This window comes from Elephas maximus, chromosome 20 (genome assembly GCF_024166365.1).
Source record: "Elephas maximus indicus isolate mEleMax1 chromosome 20, mEleMax1 primary haplotype, whole genome shotgun sequence".
Taxonomy (NCBI): domain Eukaryota; kingdom Metazoa; phylum Chordata; class Mammalia; order Proboscidea; family Elephantidae; genus Elephas; species Elephas maximus.
Genome location: NC_064838.1, coordinates 61694332 through 61717680, shown reverse-complemented (window position 1 = coordinate 61717680; position 23349 = coordinate 61694332). Strand labels below are relative to the sequence as shown.

General features: G+C 46.5%; 1 protein-coding gene across 3 annotated transcripts in view; it reads left to right on the top strand.

The window, feature by feature from the left end:
• The first annotated feature begins 552 nt into the window (after nt 1-552).
• The window catches only part of ARHGEF3 (Rho guanine nucleotide exchange factor 3), a 356437-nt gene continuing 333640 nt past the window's right edge, over nt 553-23349 (top strand). The window contains exon 1 of one of the 3 annotated variants that reach the window (XM_049862260.1): nt 553-632. The gene's annotated coding sequence lies outside the window, so the exon portion shown is untranslated. Of the gene's footprint in view, nt 633-660; nt 866-17612; nt 17770-23349 lie in introns of those variants that run through there. The other 2 variants (XM_049862261.1, XM_049862258.1) reach the window with 2 other exon arrangements.

The window sequence follows — 23349 nt, the reverse complement described above, 5'->3', positions numbered from 1 at the left end:
ACCCGAGGTCAGCCTAGCGGCGGGGTGGGATCCACGTGCAGGCTCCGGCCGTCGCCCACCCAGGCAGCCCCTGTCCCTGCAGGCGCGGGCGTCGCCAGAGTCCCCTCCCGCTCCGACCCTTGACTGCCAGCAGCCCCCGGGGTTTCGGCGGCGCTTTCCCGGCCGGGTGAGCGGGAGGCGGGCTGCGCGACTCTTATCAGCTGGGGTCGGATTTAGGTGGTGGCGGATCCCCGGGGGCCGAACCCTTCCTCCACCCGGCGTGCCCTCCTCGCCTTCCCGGAGACCCAGGGCGCGGGACGGGGCACAGACGCCGGGAGTGGACGCGCCCTGGTCCCGCACCCAGCTGGGGCGCGCTAGGGGTGCTCCGCCCGCCCTCCGGCCCACGCGGCCCGCCGGGCCGTCCCGCCCCCCGCCCCGGCCCCGGCCCCGGCCCCGGCCCCGGCCCCGGCCCCGGCCCCGGCCCCGGCCCCGGCCCCGGCCCCGGCCCGCCCCGCCCCCGCTTGGCCGAGCCCCGCCCCCGGCCCCGCCCCTGCCGCGCCCGGGGGAGCCGCCCCCGCCCCTGCCGCCGCTCGCACCGCCGGTGCTGCCGTGCGCTCCCTGCCCCTCCGGGCCGAGCCGGCGCGGGCGCAGAGGTGAGTGCAGGAGGCCGGCCGGAGCCCCCTCCCCGCCCGTTAGGCCTTCCGGCTTGGACGCCCTCCGGCTGGACGCCGCGGAGCTGACACTCCCCTGGGCTAGATTCCTCCCCCTGCCTTGATTCACCACCCCGAGCTGGACCCCCACCTCCGAGTCGCTCTCGCCTGGGTCGCGGTGTCCGCGGCGGCGCACGGAGCGCACGGGGGCGCCCTGACACGTGGGCGCGGCGCAGGTGGGCAGTGCCTCCGCCAGCCCGAGCCGGCCGCCGCCCGGCTGGAGACCCTGACTCGGGCCCTCCGGCAGCTCTCAGAGGAACGCTCCCGGGGCCGCTTCCGGGGACGGTGGCGCCACCTGTCCCGGGACGCAGCCCCTTTCCTTTCCCTTGGGTTTCCTGGGCGCCCTCGCCGTCTGCGCCTCCCCAGCCCTGGATGGGGGCCCGCAGGTCAGCGTCGCGTCGTGCGCTGCTGGAGGTGGCTCGCCTGGGGGGGGGTCGCTTCGCGCGGGCAGCGGGACTTTGAGCGCTCCGGGCGGCGGCCGCGATCCGGCCTGCCCGAGCCGTTTTGCTGGCAGCTGCATCTTTTAAAGCTGAGCTGCTAGACGGTCCCGAGATGTGTCCCGAGATGGAAGTGAGAGTGGCTTACGCCAAAGTGAATGTTGGTGCCTCGTGTGCAGAGACGCGTAAACGCTTTCTCAGGGTGGAAGTTAACCGAGCTGGGTGGAAGTGGGCCTTGCCATGGGGTCAGAGTTGCGCTCGCACTATCAGCGGCCTCGTCGTTGCTTTGATCATTGCGGGAACAGAGTGGCTGGTTCCTACGATTTATGGCTGAACCAGGCTGGCTTCAGCACTGGGCAAGTTGTGAGAAGTGCTCAACAGTAGTTGTCCTGAATGCACTCACAGAGTTATTTTTTAAGCATTTCACGCACTACCCAGGTATAAGTGCTTTCTTCCCTGCAACGTGGAAGAGGAGGGCTTTGCTGTGTCTTTGTCTTAGCTGTGTGGTCTTGAGCAAATTATGTCACCTCTCTATGCCTCGGTTTTTTCATCTGTAAAATGGGGCAATAATAGAAACCTTAAAAGGTTATGTAAGTTTAGAGCACTTACAACAGTGCCCAGTACATGGATTCTACCTGTTAGCTGCTCTTGTTATTACTACAGACATCTGTCTAACAGGCCATCAACAGCCCTCGCTCCTGGAGGAAGTGGGTGTGCAGATGCCTGCTCCTTACCCTTTCTCTGCAAAGGACTGGAGGGCTTGATGTTGCTCACAGAGTAGCTCTGGTGGCCCCTTCAGCGCAGAACCCCTTTTCTTTGGCTTTGCATCTGTCAGGGTTACTCAGCCTTGTGCAAGGTTGCATCTCAGAATGTAGGATTAGAGATGATGGCCTTTGTCAAAGGCATGCGTGAGAAATGGGGTCTCCAGGACCTTCCCTGGAAAATCTGGGGTGTGACTGGATGTTTGCCTCTCTGAAATGGAGTAGGCGTTTCTTGAAGTTCTTGGGCCCCCTGACAGGCTGACATCCTCCAGGTTCTGTGAGTGTGGCGAATCTCAATCTGGGGACCCAGGGACCTGCCCCCCATTCATTCACCTCCACTAGTTGTCCACGTCGTCACCATCCTTGTCCTTTCTGCCAGTGGGGTCTCCCTGGGTTGCACCAGATTAGCTTCTCTCTTCTTGGTGGTAGTAACCATGGAAATTCTGAACCTGGGACCCTGGGAACCTCCTGATATACATGAGACATTCAGAGCTTGGGCTTATGTTTTTCCAGGAGGGACCCCCATTTCACTATATTCTCCAGGAGGTCTGTACTCCACAAAATGGACCCTGAACTAGTGATGGGGCATGTGGGTTCTCACCCCTTGTCTGGGGCAGGCCTGGGTTTTTAAGGGGCCATGATGTGCCCTTGCTCAGAGCACAGCTTCCAGTGGAAAAATCAGGTCTGCTTTGACTTGAGAAACTGGTAAACAGGTCAATGGGGAAGGAGAGGACAGGCCATAGATGTTGGCTGTTGACCAGTGGTAGTGACATCAGGATGGGATTCAGATGAAAATTTGAACTCAGGTTGTCAGGAGCCTTCTCAGGGCCTTTGCACTTACTCTTCCCTCCACCAAGAACGCTCTTCTACCAGCTCTTCCTGTGCCTGGCACTTTCTTGCCCTTGGACCCACATGTCTCCTCTGTAGAGAAGGTTTCTCTGACCACCCTGTTGTAAGCAGTCCCCTCCCCCGTCAGCTTGTCATGTTCTCTGGTTGTATTGTGTTTTCATGGTACTTACCTGAAGTTACCTTATTCATCAACTGTTCGTGGGTGTCTTGTCTGCATCCACCCAGGAGAATGTAGGATCCAAGAGGCAGAGGTGTTCCCCTGTTCAGCACTGAACTCTGGACCCTGGCACACAGTTGATGCTCAATAAATACTCCCAAGTGGCAGAATGCATGAGCATCTGTTGAGTGAAGTGAGATGAGACCAGAGAGCTTTTGAGAGTACCGAAATGCAAAAGACCTGGCTGTTAGGCAGGAACTTAGGGTTAACAGTGACTTTTCAGGTCCCTTGGCTCAACCTCCAGCTGGAATCACCTCTGCAGCATCTCTTCCTAGTAACTGTTTGTCCTCCAGAGATAGCATGACCCAGTGGAGGAGGGACATGGGTGCAGAAAGCCAGATACAGCCGTCCCTCAGTGTCAGCTGGGGATTGGTTCCAGGAGCCCCCTGATACCAGAAACCCAGGACGCTCAAGGCCCTGATAGAAAATGGCATGGTCTTTGCATACAACCTGTGCACATCCTCCGTGTACTTTAAATCATCTCTAGATTGCTTATAATGCCTAACACTGTAAATGCTATGTAAATAGTTGTTTTGTCACAATTGCAGACTTGCTTTGGAAAGGAGACTCTCTCTTCTATGAGTTTCTGGAGCTCTTTTGGGAACACAGATGCTGCCTGGGCCTCAGCTGATGCCAATTCACCGTGATCCTGAAGTTCTGGAGGCTGGAGCGCTTTCCAGAGCTAGCCAGCCATCCCCTCCCAGCCTGACACTCCTCCCTCTCACCCTCCTCAGCCCCTCACACTGAGCCTCAGAGGGATGGCTTTGACCACTCCATTGCTTTTTAGGAGCCATTTTTCACAGAAACAAAGCATGCACACAACAGAAGGAGCGAACGGCCGAGACACAAGGCGAACAATGCTCAAAGAGTGCTGGAGAGAGACCGTGGACCTGTGAGATGGCGAAGGCTACGGCGGCGGGTGTCTGTACCGCACTTAGGTTGCGTGGACTCAGTGTAGTGCCTGGCACTGCGTGGCAAATTCAAATTTTGCTTTTTTGGAACTTTGTTTCTTTTCTCAAGTATTTTCGATCTGTGGTTGGTTGAATCTGAGGATGTAGAACCTGAACATATGGAGAGCCGACTGCATATTCACGGTACCCACTCTGATGTGGACGAAATGGGCCCCCAAACTTCTGCATGATAATGGCTTTGCATTCTGATCCTTTCATCCATCAGTATCCATCCCAGAGAGTTACTTGTCCTTATTCCCGTGCCATCACTGAGGTTCCTGAGGCCCTGACCAAAACTGAGCATGTTACTGAATTGTGTCACCAGAGAGGACCTGAGGCGAAGATGCATCAAGTGAAAAGGCCATTGTGACAGTAACTGCATTGGGGGGCAGGTGGGAGGGACATGTTTCTTTCTCACTCTTCTGTTCTTTCCCTGAGTCATTTTTTCTGAATCATTCCTTAATCAATTTATCAATTGCAAGACTAGCTATATTTAAAAAAATTTACTCTTTGCATCTGTTTTCTTAATGGTTTGCTTAAGTACTCTGATTCACATCACCTTGCCCGTACAGGTTGAAACTTGGAGTGAAAAACGAACAGTTTTCATACTTGATTCTAAATTATCGAGTCAGTTCAGTTTCCACTTGGGAGGTCACCAGTGTGGAGATAAGGTCTGCTTTCTTTTTCATTGTGGTAAAAATAGTTTGTTCATTTACAAAATGCATGCTGTTGTTGTTGTGTGTCGTCAAGTCAGTTCTGACTCATAGCAACCCAATAGGACAGAGCAGAACTGCCCCATAGTGTTTCCTAGGCTGTAATCTTTACGGGAACAGACTGCCACATCTTTCTCCTGCGAAGCAGCTGGTGGGTTTGAACTGCCGACCATTTGGTTAGCAGCTGAGTGCTTAATTATTGTGCCACCAGTGTTCCTTATAAAATAGATATACATTAAAAAAAAAAAAAAAAGACTGGAGAGGACTACCTAATTGTGGTAGTATCTACACATGAACCTTAACCACTTAGTCTATTTACCTTATTTATTCAAGAAGCATGTATGGAGGGTGACTCTGTGCCAGACTCTGGCCACACATCAGTCAGGCTCTTCCCTTGTACACTTTATATCCAGTGGTAGACAGGGACAATAAACAGATTATAGCCAATGTCTATGACATGATGGCAGGTGGTGTGATCAGTGTTATGAAGAAAATGAAACTGGTTAAGGCCATCCAGAGTGAGTGGGGTGAAGGTGGAGCTGGTTTAGGTCAGGAAGGTCTCTCTCAGGAGGTGGCATGAGAACAGAAACCCGAATGAGTGAGGGAGCAGCCACGTGGATAGCTGGGGGAGACCATTGCAAGTATATGTAGCCTAAGGTTGTGGAGATGCTCCGGGTATGGCCAGTCAACTTTTGAGCCCTGGACATGGCCTGTCACTGGAGTGGGGGAAGAGGAAATGAGCCAGTTTGGTCAGGCCCACAGAGGATGTGGCTGGGTGAAGACCTTGGCATTGACTGCCGTGATGGTCGACCAGAAGGCTTGCACCTTCCTTTACAGAGGATGGAGCCTGGAGTCATGATGCTTCCTGAGAGTGCACCTGGGGTGTGAGTGTGAGCCAAGGAGGCTCTGCTGGGGTTAGACCCTACACAGAGCAAGACTCCCTCACCCCCCTGTGGTGTCCATGGATGCCTTCTTTTTTGTGTTGTTGACTTATATCCATCTCATCAACTAGAGGGAACCACCCAGAGAGAAAGTAGTTGCTTAGCAGGGCTTCCATGGGAAAAAATGAAGAGCTGAAAATGTATAGGATGATGCACACATCCCATTCTCTCGATTGATTGATCAATTGATGTTATTTAACACAGTGTAAAATTCCTAGGAGTTAAGGACATGAGATCTGGGTTGGAGGCCTGACTCTACCCCTTTAATTAGCTGTGTGACTTTGTACCAAGAACTTAGTCTCTCTGAGTCTTGGTTTCCTCATTTGTAATACTGGAGAGGAGGTGTGATAGAGAGGCTTCTTGAAAAAAGTGACATTTAAGAACATACAGAGACGGATGGCTAGCAGTCATCCCTGTTGGGGTGGGTGGGATAAAGGGAAAAGCAAAGAGCATGATAAAGAGAAAAAGTTATGAGATGATGCAAGATTTTCGTTGGTTATAGCAGTGTGTGTGTGTGTGTGTGGTGGAGTGTACTATGAAGGGGGAACTGACACAGTGACCCCTCAATCATCATCAGTTAATCTGTGCTGGGCTTGGTGCTTGCATCCCCATGTAATCTCCACAACCACGTGTGAAACAAGCCCACTCATTAGCCCATCTTCCAGACGAGGAAATTGTAGAGAGGTGAATAACTTGCCAACTACGTGTCTTCCTGGGCTTTGCCAAGCTGTATCAGGAGAGCTGGAGGTGAGGAGGGTCTTTCTGGAAGATTAGTTTGGGATACAGTGATGTCAGGAGGAATGGCTGTTTCTGTGTCTCTCTGATGCCTTAGTGTGCATCCCCATGGAACGCGTGCTCTGGGAGGCAGAGGCTGCCCTGCTCCCGCGGGACACTGCGTGCCTCAATAATGCGGTGTACAGTGAGGGTGTGCTGGGATGTTGGGTGGATGCCCCAGGGCCTCGGGGTGGCCACGGAACAAAAAGGCAGAGGTCATTGCCTTCATTTCCCAGTTGGCTCAGACAGGGCCCCTAACTTTTCTAAAGTGGACCTGCATGTTGTGACAGAACTGGACATGGGGCCCAATCAAAACCAGAAAGCTCCAGAAAGAGAGGCTGGGGCACTTGGCCACTGGAGTATGAGGACAGAGAAGGCAGTTTGTGATGCCTCACCTGGTTCCGCTAAGCTGTTTATTTAACAGTCCAGCTTAACTCCTTGTCTCAGCACCCTGCCTACACTCCCAGCCAGCGTATGGTGGCTTTATGGGTCTGGATTTGCTCTTCTTGCTGATAGAACCCCCAAGCCCTGAATTCATCTCCAGTTCTGAGTTCAGTCATATTTTCCCGGACGTTGGTGTGATCCAGTGCACTGGCTGCTTTTTAGGTGAGCTGGAATGTGCTGAGATTATACAGTGGTAGTTGTGTTGCTGGGGTCCAGCCTCAGCTCTGGCATTACTAGTGGAGTCTTATGGATTGAATTATGTCCCCCCAAAATATGTGCTGTGAATCGTAACCTCTATGCCTGTGGATTTAGAAGAGAATGTGGAACCAGGGATATGATTGCTGATGTCAGATGGATCCTGGCTGAAAGCAGAGAATACCAGAAAGATGTTTACCTGTGTTTTATTGACTATGCTAAGGCATTCGACTGTGTGGATCATAACAAATTATGGATAACATTGCAGAGAATGGGAGTTCTGGAATACTTAATTGTGCTCATGGGGAACCTGTACATAGATCAAGAGGCAGTTGTTCACACAGAACAAGGGGATACTGCATGGTTTAAAGTCAGGAAAGGTGTACATCAGGGTTGTATCCTTTCACCAAACCTCTTCAATCCGTATGCTGAGCTAAGAATCCGAGAAACTGGACTGTACGAAGAAGAACGGAGCATAAGGATTGGAGGAAGACTCATTAACAACCTGCGTTATGCAGATGACACAACCTTGCTTGCTGAAAGTGAGGAGGACTAGAAGCACTTACTAATGAAGATCAAAGACCACAGCCTTCAGTATGGATTATGCCTCAACATAAAGAAAACAAAAATTCTCACAAGTGGACCAATAAGCAACAGCATGATAAATGGAGAAAAGATTGAGGTTGTCGAGGATTTTATTTTACTTGGATCCACAATCAACAGCCATGGAAGCAGCAGTCAAGAAATCAAAAGACACATTGCATTGGGCAAATCAGCTGTGAAAGGCCTCTTTAAAGTGTTGAAAAGCAGAGATGTTGCCTTGAGGACTAAGGTGCACCTGACCCAAACCATGATGTTTTCAACTGTATCATGTGCATATGAAAGCTGGACAACGAAGAAGAATTGACGCCTTTAAACTGTGGTGTTGGAGAAGAATGTTGACTATACCATGGACTGCCAAAAGAATGAACACATCTGCCTTGGAAGAAGTACAACCAGAATGCTCCTTGGAAGCAAGGAGGGCAATAGTACGTCTCACATACTTTGGGCATGTTGTCAGGAGGGATCAGTCCCTGGAGAAGGACATCATGCTTGGTAAAACAGCGGGTCAGCAAAAAAGAGGATGGCTTTCAATGAGATGGATTGATACAGTGGCTGCAACAATGGGCACAAAGATAGCAGCAATTACGAGGATGGTGCAGGACCGGGAAGTGTTTCGTTCTGTTGTGCACAGGGTTGCTATGAGTTGGAACCAACTCGAGGGCATCTAACAACAAGCTGCTGCTGTTATGTGAATGACTCAGGCCTGACCTCACTCATGCCAACCCCCCTTTGTACTTAAACACACCAGACGTTCTTCATTCATATTTGGAGACCTCACCAGGACCGGGTGCTATCCTTTTTGGAGACAACCTTATTAGGAACCAGGTCTGGATAATGGGGTAGGGGGTCAGTTAATTGTGAGAGAAAAGCCAGAGGTGAGATACCATTGAGACCTCCTGCCCAACCATGACCCGCATCCTGTCCTCTCACTCTGATCTCCTCAGCCCCCCTTGCAGGTGTCCCATGTTACACATGGCATTTTGTCCCTAAGGGGCATGCAACACCCTTGCTACCTGGTTGCCTTTCTGCGCCATTCTGACTCATCTTCAGCCATGCTGACCCCAAATCCCATGCCAGGCTCTCTAGTCGAGCCGAACCTGACAGTCCCCCAGGTCTCCCAGGGGCTTTTCTACCTTCACATCTTTGCTGCACTACTGGAATGCTCTTTCCTGCTTGTCTGCTTTCAGAACCAATGGCGTCTACCTCTTTCCTCCCCTTTTGGGTAGAAAAAAGAATACTTTTTTGTACAAGAAATCCTGATTACATTCTTATTATACACAAATGCAAACAAGTCAGAAATTGTAGAGTAAAAAATGAAATTTCACCTCCCCAGTCCCAGACTTAGGAGCCCTGGTGGTGCAGTGGTTAGGTGCTCAGCTGCTAACCAAAATGCTGGCAGTTTGAACCCACCAGCGGGTCCATGGGAGAAAGATGTGGCAGTCTGCTTAACTGAGGAGTACAGCCTCGGAAACCCCCTGAGGGAGTTCTGCTCTGTCCTATAGGATTGCTGTGAGTTGGAACTTCAACAGCAGTGGGTTTTTTGGGGTAGTCCCAGGATTGCTTCCAGAGAGAATGTTTATGAGAAAGTTATGGGTATATGTTTCTCCATGTGTGTACCTGCGAGTGTCTTTAAAAGCTAACATAATGGGCTCATTTCATATGTAGCATTCTCTGGTAATTTTTTTTGCATTTGGCTTTCTAAGACTGTTTTCCCTGTCTGTCACTATACATCTCTCCTCATATTACCTGCCCTGCTCTCCCCCTCCCCAGGGCAGAGTCAGTTCTTCCCCTCCTGGGTGGCTTTATGAGATCCCCTCCCCAAGCAGTGAGACAATGGATGGAGGGGAAGGGGTGTAGGGTAGGGAGACTCTTTGGGACCTTTTTTCTGTGAGTTCCCTTGGGTAGGATCTCCCCCCACATCTCCTCAGTAGCACCAGACAAAGGATGAGTTACATGATTCCCCATGAAGACCCTTCCGAAGGTGGGCTACCAGAGACATTCTGAGCCCCCAAGTAACCATGAACTGATGAAGTTAAACTGAATGAGAACAGCACCCGTTTGGGGTGTAGGTTTCTTTACATGAGAAGTCGGTCCCATTAGTTTATCTCCCCCTGCCCCCGTCACGTTGTCCTGGTTTTGTAGGTACCCCCCCATCACTGATGGATCAGCGTGCTTTTCCTGAGCCTCTGTTGTGTGGGTGTGACCAGACAGAGGTCCGTTTCTAATTCCCATGGTAAGATCCACTCAAGTGGGTAAAGGCTAGTGACCTAAAACCACAGCAGGGCAGCAGTAAGCCAGCTTAGAGCAAAAAAAAAAAAAAAAAGCACCCCAGCTTCAGATAATTCAAAAAGGTTGATAAGCCACAGGCCAACCTGGAAAGTTAACTTTAGGTCCTCTGGTTGAAGAGCCTGAAATAACTTAAAAAAAAAAAAAAAAGAGCTTTATTGAGCTGTAATTCATAAACCATACCAGTTGCCATGTGGCAACTGGTCCAACTCATGGCAACCCCCTGTGTGCCAGAGTAGAGCTGTGCCCCATAGGGTTTCGGTGGCTGAGTTATTGGATGTGGATTGCCAGGCCTTTTTTCTGAGGTGCCTCTGGGTGGACTCAAACCTCCAACCTTTGGGTTCGCAGCCGCGTGCATTAACCGTTTGCACCACCCAGGAATTCCCCATGTACCATAAAATTTACCTTTTTTAAGTGTGCAATTCAGTGGTTCTTAGTATATTCACAGAGTTGTGCAACCAACCATCAGTGTCTAATTTTAGAACATTTTTATCACCCCAAAAAGAAAGAAACCCTCAAGCAGTCGCTTCTCATCTTTCCCTACACACCAGCCCCCGGAAACCACCAGTCCACTTTCTGTGTCTATGAATTTGCCTGTTCTGGACATTCTTATCTGTACATGGAATCATGCAATATGTGGTCTTTTGGGAATGACTTCTTTCACTTAATATTTTCAGGGTTTATTCACGTTGTAACATAAATCAGTACCTTATTCTTTTTATGGCTGAACCATACTCCATTGTATGTATTAACCACATTTTGTTTATCCATTCATCAGCTGATGGACATTTGGATTGCTTCTACTTTTTGGCTATTATGAGTAATGCTGCTGTGAATATTTATATGCAAGTTTGTGTGGACCTATATTCTTATTTCTCTTGGGTATATACATAGGAATGGAAGGGGTGAGAGTCGGGAACTGGGGGTGTGTGGCAGGACTGTTAGGACTGTGAGTTCCCTGGGGTAGGCTCTCCCTCTTTACATCCCCCGGGTCGTATAACCCTATGTTGAACATTTTGAGGGATTGCCAAACTTTTCCACAGCAGCTGCACCATTTTACAATCCTACCTGTAGTGTGTGAGGGTTCCAGTTTCTCTACACCCTTGTCAACACTTGTTGTCTGTCTTTTTGTTATAGCCATCTTACTGGATGTGAAGAGGTATCTCACTGTGATTTTGGTTTGCATTTCTCTGATTGCTAATGATGTTGAACATCTGTCCATGTGCTTATCGGCCATTTGTGTATCTTCTTTGGAAAAACATCTATTCAGATCCTTTGCCCGTTTTAAAATTAGATTGTCTTTTTATTATTGAGCCGTAAGAATTCTTTACATATTCTAGATGGAACTCCCTTACCAGATAAATGACTTGCAAGTATTTTCTTCCATTCTGTGGGTTGTCTTTTTACTTTCCTGATGGTGCCTTTAGAAGCACTAAAGTTTTTAATTTTGATGAAATCCTATTTACCTATTTTTTTTGCTTGTACTTTTGACATCATATCTAAGAAGCTGTTGCCTATTGCAAGGTTATGAAATTTATGCCCATGTTTTCTTTTAAGAGTTTCATACTTTTAGTTCTTACATTTAGGTCTTTGATCAATTTTAAGTTAATTTGTGTATGTGGTATGAGGTCACTGGTGGTGTAGTGGTTAAGAGCTATGGCTGCTAACCAAAAGGTCAGCAGTTCCAATCCACCAGGTGCTCCTTGGAACCCCTCTGGCGCAGTTCTACCCTGTCCCGTAGGGTCACTATGAGTCAGAATCGATTTGACGGGTATGAGATAAGGGCCCTACTTTATTACTTTGCCTGTGGATATCCAGTTGTCCTAGCGCCATTTGTTGAAAAGACTGCTCTTCCCCATTCAGTTGTCTTGTCACGCTTGTTGAAAATCAGTTGACCATAAAGGTAAGTCTTTATTTCGGAACTCTAAATTTATTTCATTGATCAATATGTCTATCCTTGTGCTGATATCACACAAACTTGATTATTGTAGATTTGTAGTAAGTTTCAAAATTAGGAAGTGTGAGTCCTCCAACTTTGTTCTTCTTTTTCAAGATTGTTTTGGCTATTCTGGGTCCTCATATCAATTTTGTGTGTGTGTGTTGTAAATATATAGGTGACAAAACATTTGCCATCTCAACAATCTTCATGTGTACAGTTCAGTGACATTAAATATGTTTGCTACATTGTTCAGCCATCACCATTCCCGAATTTTTCCATCACTCTTGGCATATAACTTTTTCCCTCCATAAATAAACTAATGTTAAACTAATAAACTAGCCCAAATGGATTTTTAGATTAGCCTGTGAATTTCTGCCAAAAAGGCAGATGGGATTTTGGTAGGGACTGCATTGAATCTGTAGATCAGTTGGGGAGTTTTGCAATCATCTTAACGATAAGAAGTCTGGAACCTGAAGTACTTTTAGTGGGTGCGTTATCACTTAGCACCCCTTGCCCTTGAGTCTGCTGAATAGACACTCAGACCCATCCTTCAAACTGCAAAGACAAAAAGCAGGGAACTCAGCAAGTCTTTTCCTCACTGAAGAGTGTGACAGAATGTAGCATAGTGTGGTCACCAAGGCCGGAGACCTCGGATAACACATTTAGCTACTGAGTTTGTGAAATGAGAGCGCACCTGTCACTGGCCATGAGGGAGTGCATGGCAGACCTGGCATCCCTGCATTCTGAGGGCCTTGATACTCCTATAGCCCCAGCCTCCATGCCTTGAGAAGTGTGGTGAGAACTGGGGAGCCACACAGCCCTGGAGGCACCCAGTAGTAGTGGAGGGTATTCGAATGAGGCCCATTTTAACTTGTTTTATCTGTTGCGCAAAGAGGCAGGGTTTTATTTGAGGGAAGGGTTCTAAAGCTTACCCCTTCGCCAACACACAAAATTCATTGGCATCATAGTTTGAAAAGCAGAATAAAAATAAAGAACTAGTATCACATAGAGGGGCATTAGTGGTTCAGTGTAGAATTCTCACCTTCCATGCAGGAGACGCAGGTTGGATTCCTGGCCAACGCACCTCATGCACAGCCACCGCCTGCCTGTCAGTAGAGACTCGCGTGTTGCTGTGATGCCGACCAGGTTTCAGTGGAGCTTTTAGATTAAGGCTCTCGGGACCTTCATTTGCTGATGTGGCACAACTCAAAATGAGAAGAAACAGCTGAAAACATCCATTAATAATTGGAACCTGGAATGTACGAAGTATGAATCTAGGAAAATTGGAAATCGTCAAAAATGAAATGGAATGCATAAACATCGATATCCTAGGCATTAGTGAGCTGAAATGGACTGGTATTGGCCATTTTGAATCAGACGATCATATAGTCTACTATGCTGGGAATGACAGCTCGAAGAGGAATGGTGTTGTATTCGTTGTCAAAAAGAGCATTTCAAGATCTATCCCGAAGTACAATGCTGTCAGTGATAGGATAATATCCATACGCCTACAAGGAAGACCAGTTAATACGGCTATTATTCAAATTTACGCACCAACCACTAGGGCCAAAGATGAAGAAATAGAAGATTTTTATCAGCTGCTGCAGTCTGAAATTGATCGAACGTGCAATCAAGATGCACTGATAATTACTGGTGACTGGAATGCGAAAGTTGGAAACAAAGAAGAAGAATCAGTAGTTGGAAAATATGGCCTTTGTGATAGAAACAATGCCAGAGATCGAATGATAGAATTTTGCAAGACCAACGACTTCTTCATTGCAAATACCTTCTTTCACGAACATATACACATGGACCTCGCCAGATGGAACACACAGAAATCAAATTGACTACGTCTGTGCAAAGAGATGATGGAAAAGCTCAGTATCATCAGTCAGAACAAGGCCAGGGGCCCACTGTGGAACAGACCATCAATTGCTCATATACAAGTTCAAGCTGAAACTGAAGAAAATCAGAGCAAGTCCACAAGAGCCAAAATATGACCTTGAGTATATATCCCACCTGAATTTAGAGACCATCTGAAGAATAGATTTGATGCATTGAACACTAGTGACCGCAGACCAGATGAGTTGTGGAATGACATCAAGGACATCATCCATGAAAAAAGGCAAGAGGTCACTGAAAAGACAGGAAAGAAAGAAAAGACCAAGATGGATGTCAGAGGAGACTCTGAAACTTGCTCTTGAGCGTCGAGCAGCTAAAGCAAAAGGAAGAATTGATGAAGTAAAAGAACTGAAGATTTCAAAGGGCCTCTCGAGAAGACAAAGTATTATAATGACATGTGCAAAGAGCTGGAGCTGGAAAACCAAAAGGGAAGGACACGCTTAGCGTTTCTCAAGCTGAAAGAACTGAAGAAAAAATTCAAGCCTCGAGTTGCAATAGTGAAGGATTCCATGGGGAAAATATTAAACGACGCAGGAAGCATCAAAAGAAGATGGAAGGAATACACAAAGTCATTATACCAAAAAGAATTAGTTGATTTTCAACCGTTTCAAGAGGTGGCATATGATCAGGAACCGATGGTACCGAAGGAAGAAGTCCAAGCTGCTCTGAAGGCACTGGCGAAAAACAAGGCTCCAGGAATTGACAGAACATCAGTTGAGATGTTTCAACAAACAGATGCAACGCTGGAGGTACTCATTCGTCTATGCCAAGAAATATGGAAGACAGGTTCCTGGCCAACTGACTGGAAGAAATCCATATTTATGCCTATTCCCAAGAAAGGTGATCCAACCGAATGTGGAAATTATAGAACAATATCATTAATATCACACACAAGCAAAATTTTGCTCAAGATCATTTAAAAAATGGCTGCAGCAGTATAAGGGGACTTCTAAGTCAATTGGCAAAATAATACTATTATGAAAACATTCTGCATCCCACTTTGAAATGTGGCATCTGGGGTCTTAAATGCTAACAAGCGGCCATCTAAGATGCATCAATCGGTCTCAACCCACCTGGATCAAAGGAGAATGAAGAACACCAAGGTCACATGAAAACTATGAGCCCAAGAGAGAGAAAAGGCCACATGAACCAGAGACTTACATCATCCTGAGACCAGAAGAACTAGATGGTGCCCGGCCACAACTGATGACTGCCCTGACAGGGAGCACAACAGAGAACCCCTGAGGGAGCAGGAGATCAGTGGAATGCAGACCCCAAATTCTCATAAAAAGACCAGACTTAATGGTCTGACTGAGACTAGAGGAATCCCGGCGGTCATGGTCCCCAAACCTTCTGTTGGCCCAGGACAGGAACCATTCCCGAAGACAACTCATCAGACATGGAAGGGACTGGACAATGGGTTGGAGAGAGATGCTGATGAAGAGTGAGCTACTTGTATCAGGTGGACACTTGAGACTGTGTTGGCATCTCCTGTCTGGAGGGGAGATAGGAGGGTAGAGGGGGTTAGAAACTGGCAAAATTGTCACAAAAGGAGAGACTGGAAGGAGGGAGTGGGCTGACTCATTAGGGGTAGAGTAAGTGGGAGTATGGAGTAAGGTGTATATAAGCTTATATGTGACAGACTGACTTGATTTGTAAATGTTCACTTAAAGCTCGATAAAAATTATTTAAAAAAAAAAAATGGCTGCAGCAGTATATTGACAGGGAACTGCCAGAAATTCAGGCTGGTTTCAGAAGAGGACGTGGAGCCAGGGATATCATTGCTGATGTCAGATGGATCCTGGCTGAAAGCAGAGAATACCAGAAGGATGTCTACCTGTGTTTTATTGACTATGCAAAGGCATTCGACTGTGTGGATCATAACAAACTATGGATAACACTGCGAAGAATGGGAATTCCAGAACACTTAATTGTGCTCATGAGGAACCTTTACATAGATCAAGAGGCAGTTGTTCGGACAGAACAAGGGGATGCTGATTGGTTTAAAGTCAGGAGAGGTGTGTGTCAGGGTTGTATTCTTTCACCATACCTATTTAATCTGTATGCTGAACAAATAAATAATCCAAGAAGCTGGACTATATGAAGAAGAACAGGGCATCGGGATTGGAGGAAGAGTCATTAACAACCTGTGTTATGCAGATGACACAACCTTGCTTGTTGAAAGTGAAGAGGACTTGAAACACTTACTAATGAGGATCAAAGACCACAGCCTTCAGTATGGATTACACCTCAACATAAAGAAAACAAAAATCCTCACAACTGGACCAATGAGCAACAACATGATAAACGGAGAAAAGATTGAAGTTGTCAAGGATTTCATTTTACTTGGATCCACAATCAACAGCCATGGAAGCAGCAGTCAAGATATCAAAAGACTCATTGTATTGGGCAAATCTGCTGTAAAGGACCTCTTCAAAGTGTTGAAGAGCAAAGATGTCACCCTGAAGACTAAGGTGCACCTGACCCAAGCCATGGTATTTTCAGTCGCATCATATGTGTGTGAAAGCTGCACAATGAATAAGGAAGATCGAAGAAGAGTTGACGCCTTTGAATTGTGGTGTTGGCGAAGAATATCGAATATACCATGGACTGCCAAAAGACAGAACAAATCTGTCTTGGAAGAAGTGTGGCCAGAATGCTTCTTAGAGGCAAAGATGGCGAGACTGCGTCTTACATACTGTGGACATGTTGTCAGGAGGGATGAGTCCCTGGAGAAGGACATCATGCTTGGCAGAGTACAGGGTCAGCGGAAAAGAGGAAGGCCCTCAGCAAGGTGGACTGACACAGTGGCTGCAACAATGAGCTCAAGCATAACAACGACTGTAAGGATGGCGCAGGACCGGGCAGTGTTTCGTTCTGTTGTGCATAGGGTCACTGTGAGTCGGAACCGACTTGACGGCACCTAACAACAACAACAACAGGAAGAAAGGCCTGGTGATCTAGTTCAGAAAATTAGCCAGTGAAAACCCTGTGGATCACTATGGTCCTAGCCTATCGTACATGAGGTTCCCATGAATTTGGAGCTGACTTGATGGCACCTGACAACAACAACGACAACAAAATCACATATTAAAAGGTCAGTTTATACCCCTAAGTGCATTTGTGCACTCCAGATGTTAACACTCTGGCACAAGTCCTAGTTTTCATTCTCAAGGAAGAAACAAAAAGCGAAACACCTACATTTGCATCACTAGAAATGCCATTGTACAAACTTAAGAACCTAGAAAAACTACATTTTGAAACTTTAATCCACTCACGCCTCAGCGTACTCGCAGCTGGCATGAAGAGCTCCCATTTTAAACAAAAACAGTGCTAGTGTGTGCCTGTCAGCTCGGAGTTATTTATCACTGTTGCTTCAAAAAAGCAATTCAAAAAAATTGATTTGGGCTGTTTTCAGTTTGTTTCTGGAGGGAAAACGTTATATGCAATAGAAAATTTTTTGAGATCCTCAAAATTTCAGATCCTTCTGGTTAGGAGGCTTCCTTTATCCAGGCTGTTAAGACAGGAGGTTGGTAGGGATCTCATTTTCCTTCTTTAGTGAGGTGTGTGTGCACGCGTGTGCATGTCAATATGGAAAGTTAGGGGAAAAACACAGTGAGATAACTCAACCTTAAAACAAGGAAGTGTGCTCCAGAGCTGAAGTCTCGCACTTCAGCTTTTGTCCTGTCTCAGAAGGTGAACTTAGCTGGCCTTCTGTGACCTCTCTATGACGCATCTCCACGGGTGACGGGGGAGTCGTTTCTCTCCAGTGAGGCATTAATTTTACAAAAGCCCGGTGCAGTCTTGCAAGCTCAAGTGGTTTTCTTAACAAAGCAGCCCCATTTCATGCATTCTGGTCTGGGCAGGGCCTCACCAGTCCTTGGCCATCGTATTGTGAGTCAGAAAATGTTTAAATGAACCGCCCGAGTCTTCTGAGGAGAGAATTGGCAAGTTAACTTTCAGAGGTGCAGTGAGTGAGTGGGAGAATTGATAGGAGTGTTAGCCGCTCAGCTGTGTTTTAACAGTACACGATAAGGAAGAAAGCTAACGCGTTGTCTCTTAGAGTCAGGTAAGAATGACGATGATGCTACCAAATTTGATCGAGCGTTTGTTATGTGGTGGAGTTCAGTGAGTTTTCACACTTGTTTTTGACCGTGACCTATTGTAAGAAACAGATCTGGACTGCAGCTGTGTGTGTGTGTGTGTGTGTGTGTGTGTGTGTGTATCTAAAACAAAAGTTTTGTGAAACAAGACTTAACCTATCTATGCTCAGTGTCTTCTGATAATTCTTTTCTACTTCCATCTTTTTCATGCTGTTAAAAAGAAACGATGTTATGTGAGCCACCAAATTTGTTTCACTAGTGGGACAAAACCTGCTGTGGGAAACACTGCTAGACAGCTTTACTATGTGCCTTCCATATTTTATTTCATTTAGTCCTCACAACAACCCCGTGGCGTGGGTAATATTATACCCATTTTACAGGTGGGGAAACCGAGACACAGAGAAATAACTTGTGCTTGTGCAGGGTCACACTGCCAGTGAGTGATGGTGCTGGGATTTGAACTCAGAAAGGCTGAATCTTGTTAAGAGCTCATGATGTGAACCCAGGTCACATACCTAGCTTGTGTAGCAATTAAGGCATAGTCTATAATTTAATATCCTACTGGGCTTTTGTTATTACGTATTGAGAAAACTAGCCACAAAACGAACACAAAATTAATACCACTTGTTTGACTTAAAGTTGCCTTTTGAAAACAAATGTATCCACTATGGCAACTTGGATGAATATGAGGACATATTTATTCTTCTTGGGTTGTTCTGTTTTGTGGGTTTTTTGTTTTTGTTATTTTTTTAGTCATCTGGGAACTTTCAATTTCATGTAAGTACAGGTCCTAAGGGATAATTTCTGATACAAAATCAGTTGTGTTTTGGGGTAAGTCAGGTTCCGTTTGAGGAGCCCTGGTGGTGCGGTGGTTAAGCGCTCAGCTGCTAACCGAAAGGTTAGTGGCTCGTGGGAGAAAGATGTGGCAGTCTGCTTCCATAAGGATTACAGCCTTGGAAACCCTATGGGGCAGTTCTACTCTGTCCAGCAGGGTCACTATGAGTCGGAATCAACTCAGTGGCAATGGTTAAGGCTCTCTGAAGACGTTCAGAAGGAACATCTCTTTGAAGATGTTCAGTGCCTGGAAGCTGGAGTTTGATATTTTTACAAATAGGAGGAATCCTCAGGAAGAACCCCCTCTCTCACGATTGATTGCAAGAAAGCCTGTCCCTGGTTCCCATGCAGTCACAGGGGCAGAGCATGGGTTGACAGCTGGGGTTGGAGTGGGGACAGATTTTCTTGCTCTGAATTGAGTTAATTTTTCTTACATTTCACTTTTAGACCAGAGAGCTGAGAGTTCATGGCCCTAAGTAAACAGAGCCATTTCTCTTCAGCTAACGGGGGCGTGCTTTGTGGGCTTGGCTGAGGTGGGCTGTGTGTGCTCCTGCAGCCTTTGTGTCTCAGCTGATACTTGATGCCCTTGGCTCTCCTGTGCCGCAAGCTACCACACAGCTGTAGTGCCCTGTGAGTCGCTGCCCTGGAGCTGTTGGTACCTGGGGCTGCCTGGGGGAGAACTCAGCCTATGCATGAGAACATGGTATCAGGAAAGATTAAATTTATTGTCATTTTAATATAATTTTATCTTTATGGAGATATAGTTCACATACTATAAAATTCACCCTTTTAAAGTGTACAATTCAGGAGTTTGTAACGTCTTCGTAAGGTTGTCCAACCATCACGGCTATCTAATTCCAGAACATTTTCATCACTCCAAAATGTAGCTTTTATTTTGAAAGTAGTTTAAACATTCAGGAACACTGTCAATCCCATAAGCAAACATACATGCTGTTATTTCTCCCAACTTAAACCAACCAAACAAAAAAACTAAAACCCTCCCTTCACTTCTCTGTCCAGTTGTACCCCCACTTTTCGTTTCTTTTCTTTTTTTGTCTTTAAGGAACAGAAATGTATTTACTTTCTTCCAGTTCTGGAGTCTGAAAGTCCAAATCGGGGTCCTGACTGTGTCACTTGCTTCCTTGCCGCTAGCCTGGGAGTTCTTTGGTTCCTTGGCTGGTAGATGACCCTCACATGGCCTCTGCCTTCTCCATTTTTGCTTCCATCTGTGTCTAACCTGTTGTTTTTATAACTCAGAAGTGATTAGGTTTAGGACACCCCCCACACGGATATGGCTTCATTAGCATAACAAAGAAGATCCAGTTCCAAATAGGATTACACCCACAGGTATAAGGGTTAGGAATCCAAAGCATGTTTCAGGGGGACACAGTTGAATCCGTAACACAGCTTGACAGAGACATCATGGAAAGAGACAGTCAAGGGGCTCAGCTAAAACCACTGATACCCAGGGTGACTGTGCACACCCAAGACTGCACCGTCTGAGGAGCGACACCAAATCTTCACACTGAAAGGGAATCAGGCTTTACTAAAATAGTCTACCCAAGGGATATAGGGTCTGGCCCTCCCACAGTCCACTCTCCAGTCCCAGCAGAAGGTCAGAAACTAAGCCCACTTGTCATTTCAGGACACAGAGGATTCTGCAAATGGCAGTGCCTGAAAGCTCCGTGTTGTTGGTGATACACAAAAAAATAAAAAAAAAAACAAAACACTGAAGGATACCTCAAATTCTTCATAGTTGTCCATCTTGCTAAGAATAAGTGACTTGCTATCCAGTCCTCAAAGGCAATCCACAAATTGCCCACAGAATCAAGAAACCTACATTTCTAAGGGAATGGACCTTACAAGGGCATATTATCTTCTAAGGCTATAATCTTCTCAAAATCTGCCAGTCAGAAGCCTACTACATGCAACACAGAACATTTCAACATCATTAGTTTACACAGACTTCTCTTCAGAAGACACTAGCTGTACAAGCTACCTTGATCAGTCACCCATGCTACGTTAGGGCCACCCCAGATCAATTTTGTTGTTATGGTCACATCTTAAGGCCAGTCACAGTTCCTGGTTTTTCCCTTGAGGGGCTCCAAAGCCTCCACACACATTAACTGATACAGGCAATATAGGCATACCTCCATTTTTCTCCTTCACTTTAGAGCAAAACTTGAAAGAATTGGCTACATTTGCTGTCTCCAGTCTTGCCTCCTATTTTCTTTTGAACCCATCATTCCAATCACATTTGAGTCCCTCTCTCCTCCTTCCTGAACATCTCTTGTCAGGGTTCCCAGTGACTGTCATGTTGCTCAACCCAATGGCCCATTCTCTGGCCCCATCCCACCTGGCAATCAGCAGTATTTGACACAGTTGTTCACTTTCTCTTCCTTGAAACCCTTCTAGGACACCTCTCCTGGTCTTCTTCTTACATCTTAGCTAATGGCAACTCCATCCTTCCAGTTGCTCAGACCCAAAACCTGAGGTGTCGTCTTCCACTGTTGTATCTCTCATTCTCCACATTTATCAGAAAACCCCACTGGGTGTACTTTCAGACTATATCTAGAATGTGGCCACTGCTCACCACCCTCACCATTACCACCTTGTCCAAGCCACTCTATCCCTCATCTGCATGACTTGGTGGTCCCTCTGCTGCTCTCCCAGCCTCTGTCTGGCCCCTTTCAGCTTGTTTTCAATTCAGAGCCAGCAGGATGGCCAGATTGTCACTCTTCTGCTCAAAACTCTTGAAGGACTCCCATTGTACTCACAGCAAAAGCCGAAGTCCTTACAGAGGCCTACGAGGCCCGTATGATCTCACCTTGTTACCTCTGTGACTCCTCTCTTAGTTTGTTTATCCTCTCATCACTCCACTCCAGCAAGAGAGACCTCAACACTGCTTCTCTAACTGGACACCTCAGGAACTTTGCACTTGCTGTTCCATCTGTGATGCTTTTCTTCCCTTGTCTTCCGAGAGGTTCCTTACTTCTTTCCGCCTTTACTTAAATATCACCTTCCCTGGCCATCGTATCTAAACTGTCACCACCAGCCAACACTCCTCTCCCTCTTCCCTGATTGTTTTTTTCTCCCTTTACTACTCATCCCTGTCTGATATAGGGTACGTTTTGCTTATTTATCTTGTTTGCTGTCTGCCTTCCCCACTGGAATGTAAGTTCCATGAGGACAGGGGTTTTGCTTCTGTGTTGTTCCCTGCCATGTCCCCAGCACATCACCTGCCCCAGAGCAGGCAGTCAATAAGTATTTGCTAAACACATAAAATAGTTTGGAAAATAGAGATAAAAAGCCATTTGCTATAATACAATGATTCTTCCATTAGGATACATTTTTTTCTTGTCTTCATTTTTTCCTTTACCTATGAATTACGAGGAAACCCTGGTGGCATAGTGGTTAAGTGCTACAGCTGCTAAACAAGAGGTAGGCAGTTCGAACCCACCAGGCACTCCTTGAAAACTCTACGGGGCAGGTCTACTCTGTCCGTTAGGGTCACTCTGAGTAGGAATCGACTCGACGGTAGTGGGTTTTATGAATTATAATATATATCTATATTTTTGTGTCTTGGCTTTTTCCACCAGGCATTCCTGCGTAAGTCTTTTTTTTTTTTTAAGTTGCTACATAGTCTTCATGATTATTGCTTTCTTTTTAAATCTCAAAAAAAGTTTAATCGATTTAACAATATTACATTTAAAAACTTCGATGCATGAAAAAAATCCTTAAAAAGTACAAAGACAAGTGACAGCCTAGATAAGCTGTTTTGAAAATAATATAACCAACCAGGATTAGTATGCAAAACATATTTAATCTTAGAAATCAATAATCAATTAGGCAAAAAATATTAATTAGTGATTTATTACAGAGGAAAATCAAATGATCCACCCACAAACATGTGACATGATCCTCAACCTTATTAACAATCAGGAAAATGCAAATTAAAAATAAGATTGTATTTTATAACCATCCATTTGTCAAAACATAAAAAGTCTGACAGTATTAATTTTTGAGGAGTATATGGAGAATTCAGAGCTCTCATAGACTGCTAGTGGAAGTCCATATTAGTGATTATTGCTTTTTAAACAGCTGCATAATGTTCTACCAAGTCGATGTAGCAACTTCGTTTAATCTTGTTGTTTTGTTCCCTAGTACTGGGCAGCTTCCAGTTTTTGGCTATTAGAGATCCCGCTACAGTGAATGTCTGCTAGGCACTGCCCTGTCCTCCCCGCTTCTCCTCTGGAAGGAGTGCCCATTCTTCTGGCCCCAGGGGTGGGGCAGGGAGGGCCCAGGCTGGGCCCATCGTGGTTCCCCATGACTCAGCTGTGGTGACTGCTTCCGGCCAGGCCATGGGCTTCCTGGGTTTGTCCTAACTCACTCAGAAGCAGCCAGCACAGTAAGGATGGGCCCCCAGAGTGCAGGGTGGCGGCAGCGTGAGAGGGCTGGGCACACTGAACCTTTGAATCCAGGCACGTCACTGTTTGAGCTGCTCCAATCTCCTTTCCACAAATGGCCTTTTTTTTGCTGATCCAGGTGAGGGTGGGTTTCTCACTGCAAGGAACCAGTCTAGACTAATCCAATCCAGTGGAGCCTCTCTCCCATGCCTTGTTCTGGTTGTCCCTTAGTACTGAGCAAGGAAAGATTTAACTAAGGCTTTGTTCGGGGCAGAAAATGAATGTAGGCAAAGCAGCACCATATCT